Consider the following 16785-nt stretch of genomic DNA (forward strand, 5'->3'; position numbering starts at 1 on the left):
ATGCTACCTTATTTTATGTATATCAAATTAAAAAATTTGTACGCTGGTGTCTGTTTGGTACCAAATGCTTCTATAATCATTGTACTATTAAAATGTATAATCGATGAATTTTTGGCTCGTCTTAAAATAATAGAAATCGATACTTTTTTACCGCTGACCCTATGCGACGCATAGCGATTTTATGTATATCATATTATAAAATTTGTACGCTGGTGTCTGCATGGTACCAAAAGATTCTGCAATCAATGTACTATTAAAATGTATAATCGATGAATTTTTGGCTCGTCTAAAAATATTAGAAATTTATACTTTTTTGACGCGGACCCTGTGCGACGCAACATTATTTTATGTATTTGAAGTTAAAAAATTTGTACGCTGGTGTCTGTTTGGTACCAAATTATTCTATAATCAATGTACTATTAAAATGTATAATCGATGAATTTTTGGCTCGTCTTAAAATATTATAAATTGATACTTTTTTGACGCGGACCATGTGCGACGCATCCTTATTTTGATTATCATATTAAAAAATTTGTACGCTGGTGTCTGCATGGTACCAAAAGATACAGTAATCAGTGTACTGTTAAAATGTATAATCGATGAATTTTTGGCTCGTCCTAAAATATTGGAAATCGATACTTTTTACCGCTGATCCTATGCGATGCAATCTTATTTTATGTATATCAAATTGAAAAATTTGTACGCTGGTGTCTGTTTGGTACCAAATGCTTCTATAATCATTGTACTATTAAAATGTATATTCGATGAATTTTTGGCTCGTCTTAAAATATTAGAAATTAATACTTTTTTGACGCGGACCCTGTGCGACGCATCCTTATTTTATGTTTATCATATTAAAAAATTTGTACGCTGGTGTCTGTTTGGTACCAAATGATTCTGTAATCATTGTACTATTAAAATGTATAATCGATGAATTTTTGGCTCGTCTTAAAATAATAGAAATCGATACTTTTTTACCGCTGACCCTATGCGACGCATCCTTAATTTAAGTTTAACGTATTAAAAAATTTGTACGCTGGTGTCTGCATGGTACCAAAAGATTCTGTAATCAATGTACTATTAAAATGTATAATCGATGAATTTTAGGCTCGCCTCAAAATATTAGAAATCGATACTTTTTTACCGCTGACCCTATGCGACTCAACATTATTTTATGTATATAAAGTTAAAAAATTTGTACGCTGGTATCTGTTTGGTACCAAATGATTCTATAATCAATGTACTATTAAAATGTAAAATCGATGAATTTTTGGCTCGTCTTAAAATATTGGAAATCGATACTTTTTACAGCTGTTCCTATGCGATGCTACCTTATTTTATGTATATCAAATTAAAAAATTTGTACGCTGTTGTCTGTTTGGTACCAAATGCTTCTATAATCATTGTACTATTAAAATGTATATTCGATGAATTTTTGGCTCGTCTCAAAATATAAGAAATTAATACTTTTTTGACGCGGACCCTGTGCGACGCATCCTTATTTTATGTTTATCATATTAAAAAATTTGTACGCTGGTGTCTGTTTGGTACCAAATGATTCTGTAATCATTGTACTATTAAAATGTATAATCGATGAATTTTTGGCTCGTCTTAAAATAATAGAAATCGATACTTTTTTACCGCTGACCCTATGCGACGCATAGCTATTTTATGTATATCATATTAAAAAATTTGTACGCTGGTGTCTGCATGGTACCAAAAGATTCTGTAATCAATGTACTATTAAAATGTATAATCGATGAATTTTTGGCTCGTTTTAAAATATTCGAAATTATTACTTTTTTGACGCGGACCCTGTGCGACGCATCCTTATTTTATGATAATTATATTAAAAAATTTGTACGCTGGTGTCTGCATGGTACCAAAAGATTCTGTAATCAATGTTCTATTAAATTGTATAATCGATGAATTTTTGGCTAGTCTTAAAATATTGGTAATCGATACTTTTTACCGCTGTTCCTATGCGATGCAACCTTATTTTATGTATATCAAGTTAAAAAATTTGTACGCTGGTGTCTATTTGGTACCAAATGATTCTGTAATCAATGTACTATTAAAATGTATTATCGATGAATTTTTGGCTCGTATTAAATATTGGAAATCGATACTTTTTACAGCTGTTCCTATGCGATGCTAACTTATTTTATATATATCAAATTAAAAAATTTGTACGCTGGTGTCTGTTTGGTACCAAATGCTTCTATAATCATTGTACTATTAAAATGTATAATCGATGAATTTTTGGCTCGTCTTAAAATAATAGAAATCGATACTTTTTTACCGCTGAACCTATGCGACGCATAGCGATTTTATGTATATCATATTATAAAATTTGTACGCTGGTGTCTGCATGGTACCAAAAGATTCTGTAATCAATGTACTATTAAAATGTATAATCGATGAATTTTTGGCTCGTCTAAAAATATTAGAAATTGATACTTTTTTGACGCGGACCCTGTGCGACGCAACATTATTTTATGTATTTGAAGTTAAAAAATTTGTACGTTGGTGTCTGTTTGGTACCAAATTATTCTATAATCAATGTACTATTAAAATGTATAATCGATGAATTTTTGGCTCGTCTTAAAATATTCGAAATTATTACTTTTTTGACGCGGACCCTGTGCGACGCATACTTATTTTATGATTATTGTATTAAAAAATTTGTACGCTGGTGTCTGCATGGTACCAAAAGATTCTGTAATCAATGTTCTATTAAATTGTATAATCGATGAATTTTTGGCTAGTCTTAAAATATTGGAAATCGATACTTTTTACCGCTGTTCCTATGCGATGCAACCTTATTTTATGTATATCAAATTAAAGAATTTGTACGCTGGTGTCTGTTTGGTACCAAATGCTTCTATAATCATTGTACTATTAAAATGTATAATCGATGAATTTTTGGCTCGTCTCAAAATATTAGAAATCGATACTTTTTTACCGCTGACCCTATGCGACGCATCCATAATTTAAGTTTAACGTATTAAAAAATTTGTACGCTGGTGTCTGCATGGTACCAAAAGATTCTGTAATCAATGTACTATTAAAATGTATAATCGATGAATTTTTGGCTCGCCTCAAAATATTAGAAATCGATACTTTTTTACCGCTGACCCTATGCGACTCAACATTATTTTATGTATATAAAGTTAAAAAATTTGTACGCTGGTATCTGTTTGGTACCAAATGATTCTATAATCAATGTACTATTAAAATGTAAAATCGATGAATTTTTGGTTCGTCTTAAAATATTAGAAATTGATACTTTTTTGACGCGGACCATGTGCGACGCATCCTTATTTTGATTATCATATAAAAAAATTTGTACGCTGGTGTCTGCATGGTACCAAAAGATTCTGTAATCAGTGTACTGTTAAAATGTATAATCGATGAATTTTTGGCTCGTCCTAAAATATTGGAAATCGATACTTTTTACCGCTGATCCTATGCGATGCGATCTTATTTTATGTATATCAAATTAAAAAATTTGTACGCTGGTGTCTGTTTGGTACCAAATGCTTCTATAATCATTGTACTATTAAAATGTATAATCGATGAATTTTTGGCTCGTCTTAAAATATTAGAAATTGATACTTTTTTGACGCGGACCCGTGCGACGCATCCTTATTTTATGTTTATCATATTAAAAAATTTGTTCGCTGGTGTCTGTTTGGTACCAAATGATTCTGTAATCTGTGTACTGTTAAAATGTATAATCGATGAATTTTTGGCTCGTCCTAAAATATTGGAAATCGATACTTTTTACCGCTGTTCCTATGCGATGCAACCTTATTTTATGTATATCAAATTAAAGAATTTGTACGCTGGTGTCTGTTTGGTACCAAATGCTTCTATAATCATTGTACTATTAAAATGTATAATCGATGAATTTTTGGCTCGTCTCAAAATATTAGAAATCGATACTTTTTTACTGCTGACCCTAAGCGACGCATCATTAATTTAAGTTTAACGTATTAAAAAATTTGTACGCTGGTGTCTGCATGGTACCAAAAGATTCTGTAATCAATGTACTATTAAAAAGTATAATCGATGAATTTTTGGCTCGTCTTAAAATATTGGAAATCGATACTTTTTACCGCTGTTCCTATGCGATGCAACCTTATTTTATGTATATCAAATTAAAGAATTTGTACGCTGGTGTCTGTTTGGTACCAAATGATTCTGTAATCATTGTACTATTAAAATGTATAATCGATGAATTTTTGGCTCGTCTTAAAATAATAGAAATCGATACTTTTTTACCGCTGACCCTATGCGACGCATAGCTATTTTATGTATTTCATATTAAAAAATTTGTACGCTGGTGTCTGCATGGTACCAAAAGATTCTGTAATCAATGTTCTATTAAATTGTATAATCGATGAATTTTTGGCTCGTCTTAAAATATTAGAAATCGATATTTTTTACCGCTGACCCTATGAGACGCAACCTTATTTTAAGTATATCAAGTTAAAAAATTTGTACGCTGGTGTCTGTTTGGTACCAAGTGATTCTGTAATCAATGTAGAATTAAAATGTATAATCGATGAATTTTTGGCTTGTCTAAAAATATTAGAAATTGATACTATTTTGACGCGGACCCTGTGCGACGCATACTTATTTTATGTTTATCATATTAAAAAATTTGTACGCTGGTGTCTGCATGGTACCAAAAGATTCTATAATCAATGTACTATTAAAATGTATAATCGATGAATTTTTGGCTCGTCTTAAAATATTGGAAATCGATACTTTTTTACCGCTGACCCTATGCGACGCAACATTATTTTATGTATATGAAGTTAAAAAATTTGTACGCTGGTGTCTGTTTGGTACCAAATGATTCTATAATCAATGTACTATTAAAATGTATAATCGATGAATTTTTGGCTCGTCTTAAAATATTAGAAATCGATACTTCTTTACCATGACCCTATGCGACGCAACCTTATTTTATGTATATCAAGTTAAAAAATTTGTACGCTGGTGTCTGCATGGTATCGATTTCTAATATTTTAAGACGAGCCAAAAATTCATCGATTATACATTTTAATAGTACATTGATTATAGAATCATTTGGTACCAAAAGATTCTGTAATCAGTGTACTGTTAAAATGTATAATCGATGAATTTTTGGCTCGTCTTAAAATATTGGAAATCGATACTTTTTACCGCTGTTCCTATGCGATGCAACCTTATTTTATGTATATCAAATTAAAGAATTTGTACGCTGGTGTCTGTTTGGTACCAAATGATTCTGTAATCATTGTACTATTAAAATGTATAATCGATGAATTTTTGGCTCGTCTTAAAATAATAGAAATCGATACTTTTTTACCGCTGACCCTATGCGACGCATAGCTATTTTATGTATATCATATTAAAAAATTTGTACGCTGGTGTCTGCATGGTACCAAAAGATTCTGTAATCAATGTTCTATTAAATTGTATAATCGATGAATTTTTGGCTAGTCTTAAAATATTGGTAATCGATACTTTTTACCGCTGTTCCTATGCGATGCAACCTTATTTTATGTATATCAAATTAAAGAATTTGTACGCTGGTGTCTGTTTGGTACCAAATGCTTCTATAATCATTGTACTATTAAAATGTATAATCGATGAATTTTTGGCTCGTCTCAAAATATTAGAAATCGATACTTTTTTACTGCTGACCCTAAGCGACGCATCATTAATTTAAGTTTAACGTATTAAAAAATTTGTACGCTGGTGTCTGCATGGTACCAAAAGATTCTGTAATCAATGTACTATTAAAAAGTATAATCGATGAATTTTTGGCTCGTCTTAAAATATTGGAAATCGATACTTTTTACCGCTGTTCCTATGCGATGCAACCTTATTTTATTTATATCAAATTAAAGAATTTGTACGCTGGTGTCTGTTTGGTACCAAATGATTCTGTAATCATTGTACTATTAAAATGTATAATCGATGAATTTTTGGCTCGTCTTAAAATAATAGAAATCGATACTTTTTTACCGCTGACCCTATGCGACGCATAGCTATTTTATGTATATCATATTAAAAAATTTGTACGCTGGTGTCTGCATGGTACCAAAAGATTCTGTAATCAATGTACTATTAAAATGTATAATCGATGAATTTTTGGCTCGTCTTAAAATATTCGAAATTATTACTTTTTTGACGCGGACCCTGTGCGACGCATCCTTATTTTATGATTATTGTATTAAAAAATTTGTACGCTGGTGCCTGCATGGTACCAAAAGATTCTGTAATCAATGTTCTATTAAATGTATAATCGATGAATTTTTGGCTCGTCTTAAAATATTAGAAATCGATATTATTTACGACTGACCCTATGAGACGCAACCTTATTTTATGTATATCAAGTTAAAAAATTTGTACGCTGGTGTCTGTTTGGTACCAAATGATTCTGTAATCATTGTACTATTAAAATGTATAATCGATGAATTTTTGGCCCGTCTTAAAATAATAGAAATCGATACCTTTTTACCGCTGACCCTATGCGACGCATAGCTATTTTATGTATATCATATTAAAAAATTTGTACGCTGGTGTCTGCATGGTACCAAAAGATTCTGTAATCAATGTACTATTAAAATGTATAATCGATGAATTTTTGGCTCGTCTTAAAATATTCGAAATTATTACTTTTTTGACGCGGACCCTGTGTGACGCATCCTTATTTAATGTATATCAAGTTAAAAAATTTGTACGCTGGTGTCTATTTGGTACCAAATGATTCTGTAATCAATGTACTATTAAAATGTATTATCGATGAATTTTTGGCTCGTCTTAAAATATTGGAAATCGATACTTTTTAACGCTATTCCTATGCGATGCAACCTTATTTTATGTATATCAAATTAAAAAATTTGTACGCTGGTGTCTGTTTGGTACCAAATGCTTCTATAATCATTGTACTATTAAAATGTATAATCGATGAATTTTTGGCTCGTCTCAAAATATTAGAAATCGATACTTTTTTACCGCTGACCCTATGCGACGCATCCTTAATTTAAGTTTAACGTATTAAAAAATTTGTACGCTGGTGTCTGCATGGTACCAAAAGATTCTGTAATCAATGTACTATTAAAATATATAATCGATGAATTTTTGGCTCACCTTAAAATATTAGAAATCGATACTTTTTTACCGTTGACCCTATGCGACGCATCCTTAATTTAAGTTTAACGTATTAAAAAATTTGTACGCTGGTGTCTGTTTGGTACCAAATGCTTCTATAATCATTGTACTATTAAAATGTATAATCGATGAATTTTTGGCTCGTCTTAAAATATTAAAAATTGATACTTTTTTGACGCGGACCCTGTGCGACGAATCCTTATTTTATGTTTATCATATTAAAAAATTTGTACGCTGGTGTCTGTTTGGTACCAAATGATTCTGTAATCATTGTACTATTAAAATGTATAATCGATGAATTTTTGGCTCGTCTTAAAATAATAGAAATCGATACTTTTTTACCGCTGACCCTATGCGACGCATCCTTAATTTATGTATAGCAAAAGAAAAAATTTGTACGTTGTTGTCTGCTTGGTACCAAAAGATTCTGTAATCAATGTACTATTAAAATGTATAATCGATGAATTTTTGGCTCGCCTTAAAATATTAGAAAACGATACTTTTTTACCGCTGACCCTATGCGACGCATACTTAATTTAAGTTTAACGTATTTAAAAATTTGTACGCTGGTGTCTGCATGGTACCAAAAGATTCTGTAATCAGTGTACTGTTAAAATGTATAATCGATGAATTTTTGGCTCGTCTTAAAGTATTAGAAATCGATACTTTTTTACCGCTGACCCTATATGACGCATCCTTAATTTATGTATAGCAAAAGAAAAAATTTGTACGTTGTTGTCTGCTTGGTACCAAAAGATTCTGTAATCAATGTACTATTAAAATGTATAATCGATGAATTTTTGGCTCGTCTTAAAATATTAGAAATTGATACTTTTTTGACGCGGACCCTGTGCGACGCAACGTTATTTTATGTATATCAAGTTAAAAAATTTGTACGCTGGTGTCTGTTTGGTACCAAATGATTCTATAATCAATGTACTATTAAAATGTATAATCGATGAATTTTTGGCTCGTCTTAAAATATTAGAAATTAATACTTTTTTGACGCGGACCCTGTGCGACGCATCCTTATTTTATGTTTATCATATTAAAAAATTTGTACGCTGGTGTCTGTTTGGTACCAAATGATTCTGTAATCATTGTACTATTAAAATGTATAATCGATGAATTTTTGGCTCGTCTTAAAATAATAGAAATCGATACTTATTTACCGCTGACCCAATGCGACGCATAGCTATTTTATGTATATCATTAAAAAATTTGTTCGCTGGTGTCTGCATGGTACCAAAAGATTCTGTAATCAATGTACTATTAAAATGTATAATCGATGAATTTTTGGCTCGTCTTAAAATATTCGAAATTATTACTTTTTTGACGCGGACCCTGTGCGACGCATCCGTATTTTATGTTTATTGTATTAAAAAATTTGTACGCTGGTGTCTGCATGGTACCAAAAGATTCTGTAATCAATGTTCTATTAAATTGTATAATCGATGAATTTTTGGCTCGTCTTAAAATATTAGAAATCGATATTTTTTACCGCTGACCCTATGAGACGCAACCTTATTTTAAGTATATCAAGTTAAAAAATTTGTACGCTGGTGTCTGTTTGGTACCAAGTGATTCTGTAATCAATGTAGAATTAAAATGTATAATCGATGAATTTTTGGCTTGTCTAAAAATATTAGAAATTGATACTATTTTGACGCGGACCCTGTGCGACGCATACTTATTTTATGTTTATCATATTAAAAAATTTGTACGCTGGTGTCTGCATGGTACCAAAAGATTCTATAATCAATGTACTATTAAAATGTATAATCGATGAATTTTTGGCTCGTCTTAAAATATTGGAAATCGATACTTTTTACCGCTGACCCTATGCGACGCATCCTTAATTTAAGTTTAACGTATTAAAAAATTTGTACGCTGGTGTCTGCAAGGTACCAAAAGATTCTGTAATCAATGTACTATTAAAATGTATAATCGATGAATTTTTGGTTCGTCTTAAAATATTGGAAATCGATACTTTTTTACCGCTGACCCTATGCGACGCATATTTAATTTAAGTTTAACGTATTAAAAAATTTATGCGCTGGTGTCTGCTAGGTACCAAAAGATTCTGTAATCAATGTACTATTAAAATGTATAATCGATGAATTTTTGGCTCGCCTTAAAATATTAGAAATCGATACTTTTTTACCGCTGACCCTATGCGACTCAACATTATTTTATGTATATGAAGTTAAAAAATATGTACGATGGTGTCTGTTTGGTACCAAATGATTCTATAATCAATGTACTATTAAAATGTATAATCGATGAATTTTTGGCTCGTCTTAAAATATTAGAAATTAATACTATTTTGACGCGGACCATGTGCGACGCATCCTTATTTTGATTATCGTATTAAAAAATTTGTACGCTGGTGTCTGCATGGTACCAAAAGATTCTGTAATCAGTGTACTGTTAAAATGTATAATCGATGAATTTTTGGCTCGTCTTAAAATATTGGAAATCGATACTATTTACCGCTGATCCTATGCGATGCAACCTTATTTTATGTATATCAAATTAAAAAAATTGTACGCTGGTGTCTGTTTGGTACCAAATAATTCTGTAATCATTGTACTATTAAAATGTATAATCGATGAATTTTTGGCTCGTCTTAAAATAATAGAAATCGATACTTTTTTACCGCTGACCCTATGCGACGCATAGCTATTTTATGTATATCATATTAAAGAATTTGTACGCTGGTGTCTGCATGGTACCAAAAGATTCTGTAATCAATGTACTATTAAAATGTATAATCGATGAATTTTTGGCTCGTCTTAAAATATTCGAAATTATTACTTTTTTGACGCGGACCCTGTGCGACGCATCCTTATTTTATGTTTATTGTATTAAAAAAATTGTACGCTGGTGTCTGCATGGTACCAAAAGATTCTGTAATCAATGTTCTATTAAATGTATAATCGATGAATTTTTGGCTCGTCTTAAAATATTAGAAATCGATATTTTTTACCGCTGACCCTATGAGACGCAACCTTATTTTATGTATATCAAGTTAAAAAATTTGTACGCTGGTGTCTGTTTGGTACCAAATGATTCTGTAATCATTGTACTATTAAAATGTATAATCGATGAATTTTTGGCTCGTCTTAAAATAATAGAAATCGATACCTTTTTACCGCTGACCCTATGCGACGCATAGCTATTTTATGTATATCATATTAAAAAATATGTACGCTGGTGTCTGCATGGTACCAAAAGATTCTGTAATCAATGTACTATTAAAATGTATAATCGATGAATTTTTGGCTCGCCTCAAAATATTAGAAATCGATACTTTTTTACCGCTGACCCTATGCGACGCATAGCTATTTTATGTATATCATATTAAAAAATTTGTACGCTGGTGTCTGCATGGTACCAAAAGATTCTGTAATCAATGTACTATTAAAATGTATAATCGATGAATTTTTGGCTCGTTTTAAAATATTCGAAATTATTACTTTTTTGACGCGGACCCTGTGCGACGCATCCTTATTTTATGATAATTATATTAAAAAATTTGTACGCTGGTGTCTGCATGGTACCAAAAGATTCTGTAATCAATGTTCTATTAAATTGTATAATCGATGAATTTTTGGCTAGTCTTAAAATATTGGTAATCGATACTTTTTACCGCTGTTCCTATGCGATGCAACCTTATTTTATGTATATCAAGTTAAAAAATTTGTACGCTGGTGTCTATTTGGTACCAAATGATTCTGTAATCAATGTACTATTAAAATGTATTATCGATGAATTTTTGGCTCGTATTAAATATTGGAAATCGATACTTTTTACAGCTGTTCCTATGCGATGCTAACTTATTTTATATATATCAAATTAAAAAATTTGTACGCTGGTGTCTGTTTGGTACCAAATGCTTCTATAATCATTGTACTATTAAAATGTATAATCGATGAATTTTTGGCTCGTCTTAAAATAATAGAAATCGATACTTTTTTACCGCTGAACCTATGCGACGCATAGCGATTTTATGTATATCATATTATAAAATTTGTACGCTGGTGTCTGCATGGTACCAAAAGATTCTGTAATCAATGTACTATTAAAATGTATAATCGATGAATTTTTGGCTCGTCTAAAAATATTAGAAATTGATACTTTTTTGACGCGGACCCTGTGCGACGCAACATTATTTTATGTATTTGAAGTTAAAAAATTTGTACGTTGGTGTCTGTTTGGTACCAAATTATTCTATAATCAATGTACTATTAAAATGTATAATCGATGAATTTTTGGCTCGTCTTAAAATATTCGAAATTATTACTTTTTTGACGCGGACCCTGTGCGACGCATACTTATTTTATGATTATTGTATTAAAAAATTTGTACGCTGGTGTCTGCATGGTACCAAAAGATTCTGTAATCAATGTTCTATTAAATTGTATAATCGATGAATTTTTGGCTAGTCTTAAAATATTGGAAATCGATACTTTTTACCGCTGTTCCTATGCGATGCAACCTTATTTTATGTATATCAAATTAAAGAATTTGTACGCTGGTGTCTGTTTGGTACCAAATGCTTCTATAATCATTGTACTATTAAAATGTATAATCGATGAATTTTTGGCTCGTCTCAAAATATTAGAAATCGATACTTTTTTACCGCTGACCCTATGCGACGCATCCATAATTTAAGTTTAACGTATTAAAAAATTTGTACGCTGGTGTCTGCATGGTACCAAAAGATTCTGTAATCAATGTACTATTAAAATGTATAATCGATGAATTTTTGGCTCGCCTCAAAATATTAGAAATCGATACTTTTTTACCGCTGACCCTATGCGACTCAACATTATTTTATGTATATAAAGTTAAAAAATTTGTACGCTGGTATCTGTTTGGTACCAAATGATTCTATAATCAATGTACTATTAAAATGTAAAATCGATGAATTTTTGGTTCGTCTTAAAATATTAGAAATTGATACTTTTTTGACGCGGACCATGTGCGACGCATCCTTATTTTGATTATCATATAAAAAAATTTGTACGCTGGTGTCTGCATGGTACCAAAAGATTCTGTAATCAGTGTACTGTTAAAATGTATAATCGATGAATTTTTGGCTCGTCCTAAAATATTGGAAATCGATACTTTTTACCGCTGATCCTATGCGATGCGATCTTATTTTATGTATATCAAATTAAAAAATTTGTACGCTGGTGTCTGTTTGGTACCAAATGCTTCTATAATCATTGTACTATTAAAATGTATAACCGATGAATTTTTGGCTCGTCTTAAAATATTAGAAATTGATACTTTTTTGACGCGGACCCGTGCGACGCATCCTTATTTTATGTTTATCATATTAAAAAATTTGTACGCTGGTGTCTGTTTGGTACCAAATGATTCTGTAATCTGTGTACTGTTAAAATGTATAATCGATGAATTTTTGGCTCGTCCTAAAATATTGGAAATCGATACTTTTTACCGCTGTTCCTATGCGATGCAACCTTATTTTATGTATATCAAATTAAAGAATTTGTACGCTGGTGTCTGTTTGGTACCAAATGCTTCTATAATCATTGTACTATTAAAATGTATAATCGATGAATTTTTGGCTCGTCTCAAAATATTAGAAATCGATACTTTTTTACTGCTGACCCTAAGCGACGCATCATTAATTTAAGTTTAACGTATTAAAAAATTTGTACGCTGGTGTCTGCATGGTACCAAAAGATTCTGTAATCAATGTACTATTAAAAAGTATAATCGATGAATTTTTGGCTCGTCTTAAAATATTGGAAATCGATACTTTTTACCGCTGTTCCTATGCGATGCAACCTTATTTTATGTATATCAAATTAAAGAATTTGTACGCTGGTGTCTGTTTGGTACCAAATGATTCTGTAATCATTGTACTATTAAAATGTATAATCGATGAATTTTTGGCTCGTCTTAAAATAATAGAAATCGATACTTTTTTACCGCTGACCCTATGCGACGCATAGCTATTTTATGTATATCATATTAAAAAATTTGTACGCTGGTGTCTGCATGGTACCAAAAGATTCTGTAATCAATGTTCTATTAAATTGTATAATCGATGAATTTTTGGCTCGTCTTAAAATATTAGAAATCGATATTTTTTACCGCTGACCCTATGAGACGCAACCTTATTTTAAGTATATCAAGTTAAAAAATTTGTACGCTGGTGTCTGTTTGGTACCAAGTGATTCTGTAATCAATGTAGAATTAAAATGTATAATCGATGAATTTTTGGCTTGTCTAAAAATATTAGAAATTGATACTATTTTGACGCGGACCCTGTGCGACGCATACTTATTTTATGTTTATCATATTAAAAAATTTGTACGCTGGTGTCTGCATGGTACCAAAAGATTCTATAATCAATGTACTATTAAAATGTATAATCGATGAATTTTTGGCTCGTCTTAAAATATTGGAAATCGATACTTTTTTACCGCTGACCCTATGCGACGCAACATTATTTTATGTATATGAAGTTAAAAAATTTGTACGCTGGTGTCTGTTTGGTACCAAATGATTCTATAATCAATGTACTATTAAAATGTATAATCGATGAATTTTTGGCTCGTCTTAAAATATTAGAAATCGATACTTCTTTACCATGACCCTATGCGACGCAACCTTATTTTATGTATATCAAGTTAAAAAATTTGTACGCTGGTGTCTGCATGGTATCGATTTCTAATATTTTAAGACGAGCCAAAAATTCATCGATTATACATTTTAATAGTACATTGATTATAGAATCATTTGGTACCAAAAGATTCTGTAATCAGTGTACTGTTAAAATGTATAATCGATGAATTTTTGGCTCGTCTTAAAATATTGGAAATCGATACTTTTTACCGCTGTTCCTATGCGATGCAACCTTATTTTATGTATATCAAATTAAAGAATTTGTACGCTGGTGTCTGTTTGGTACCAAATGATTCTGTAATCATTGTACTATTAAAATGTATAATCGATGAATTTTTGGCTCGTCTTAAAATAATAGAAATCGATACTTTTTTACCGCTGACCCTATGCGACGCATAGCTATTTTATGTATATCATATTAAAAAATTTGTACGCTGGTGTCTGCATGGTACCAAAAGATTCTGTAATCAATGTTCTATTAAATTGTATAATCGATGAATTTTTGGCTAGTCTTAAAATATTGGTAATCGATACTTTTTACCGCTGTTCCTATGCGATGCAACCTTATTTTATGTATATCAAATTAAAGAATTTGTACGCTGGTGTCTGTTTGGTACCAAATGCTTCTATAATCATTGTACTATTAAAATGTATAATCGATGAATTTTTGGCTCGTCTCAAAATATTAGAAATCGATACTTTTTTACTGCTGACCCTAAGCGACGCATCATTAATTTAAGTTTAACGTATTAAAAAATTTGTACGCTGGTGTCTGCATGGTACCAAAAGATTCTGTAATCAATGTACTATTAAAAAGTATAATCGATGAATTTTTGGCTCGTCTTAAAATATTGGAAATCGATACTTTTTACCGCTGTTCCTATGCGATGCAACCTTATTTTATTTATATCAAATTAAAGAATTTGTACGCTGGTGTCTGTTTGGTACCAAATGATTCTGTAATCATTGTACTATTAAAATGTATAATCGATGAATTTTTGGCTCGTCTTAAAATAATAGAAATCGATACTTTTTTACCGCTGACCCTATGCGACGCATAGCTATTTTATGTATATCATATTAAAAAATTTGTACGCTGGTGTCTGCATGGTACCAAAAGATTCTGTAATCAATGTACTATTAAAATGTATAATCGATGAATTTTTGGCTCGTCTTAAAATATTCGAAATTATTACTTTTTTGACGCGGACCCTGTGCGACGCATCCTTATTTTATGATTATTGTATTAAAAAATTTGTACGCTGGTGCCTGCATGGTACCAAAAGATTCTGTAATCAATGTTCTATTAAATGTATAATCGATGAATTTTTGGCTCGTCTTAAAATATTAGAAATCGATATTATTTACGACTGACCCTATGAGACGCAACCTTATTTTATGTATATCAAGTTAAAAAATTTGTACGCTGGTGTCTGTTTGGTACCAAATGATTCTGTAATCATTGTACTATTAAAATGTATAATCGATGAATTTTTGGCCCGTCTTAAAATAATAGAAATCGATACCTTTTTACCGCTGACCCTATGCGACGCATAGCTATTTTATGTATATCATATTAAAAAATTTGTACGCTGGTGTCTGCATGGTACCAAAAGATTCTGTAATCAATGTACTATTAAAATGTATAATCGATGAATTTTTGGCTCGTCTTAAAATATTCGAAATTATTACTTTTTTGACGCGGACCCTGTGTGACGCATCCTTATTTAATGTATATCAAGTTAAAAAATTTGTACGCTGGTGTCTATTTGGTACCAAATGATTCTGTAATCAATGTACTATTAAAATGTATTATCGATGAATTTTTGGCTCGTCTTAAAATATTGGAAATCGATACTTTTTAACGCTATTCCTATGCGATGCAACCTTATTTTATGTATATCAAATTAAAAAATTTGTACGCTGGTGTCTGTTTGGTACCAAATGCTTCTATAATCATTGTACTATTAAAATGTATAATCGATGAATTTTTGGCTCGTCTCAAAATATTAGAAATCGATACTTTTTTACCGCTGACCCTATGCGACGCATCCTTAATTTAAGTTTAACGTATTAAAAAATTTGTACGCTGGTGTCTGCATGGTACCAAAAGATTCTGTAATCAATGTACTATTAAAATATATAATCGATGAATTTTTGGCTCACCTTAAAATATTAGAAATCGATACTTTTTTACCGTTGACCCTATGCGACGCATCCTTAATTTAAGTTTAACGTATTAAAAAATTTGTACGCTGGTGTCTGTTTGGTACCAAATGCTTCTATAATCATTGTACTATTAAAATGTATAATCGATGAATTTTTGGCTCGTCTTAAAATATTAAAAATTGATACTTTTTTGACGCGGACCCTGTGCGACGAATCCTTATTTTATGTTTATCATATTAAAAAATTTGTACGCTGGTGTCTGTTTGGTACCAAATGATTCTGTAATCATTGTACTATTAAAATGTATAATCGATGAATTTTTGGCTCGTCTTAAAATAATAGAAATCGATACTTTTTTACCGCTGACCCTATGCGACGCATCCTTAATTTATGTATAGCAAAAGAAAAAATTTGTACGTTGTTGTCTGCTTGGTACCAAAAGATTCTGTAATCAATGTACTATTAAAATGTATAATCGATGAATTTTTGGCTCGCCTTAAAATATTAGAAAACGATACTTTTTTACCGCTGACCCTATGCGACGCATACTTAATTTAAGTTTAACGTATTTAAAAATTTGTACGCTGGTGTCTGCATGGTACCAAAAGATTCTGTAATCAGTGTACTGTTAAAATGTATAATCGATGAATTTTTGGCTCGTCTTAAAGTATTAGAAATCGATACTTTTTTACCGCTGACCCTATATGACGCATCCTTAATTTATGTATAGCAAAAGAAAAAATTTGTACGTTGTTGTCTGCTTGGTACCAAAAGATT

The sequence above is a fragment of the Prenolepis imparis genome, unplaced genomic scaffold (genome assembly GCF_030444845.1).
Source record: "Prenolepis imparis isolate NDT839.2.m4 unplaced genomic scaffold, iyPreImpa1.0 SCAF_124, whole genome shotgun sequence".
Classification (NCBI taxonomy): domain Eukaryota; kingdom Metazoa; phylum Arthropoda; class Insecta; order Hymenoptera; family Formicidae; genus Prenolepis; species Prenolepis imparis.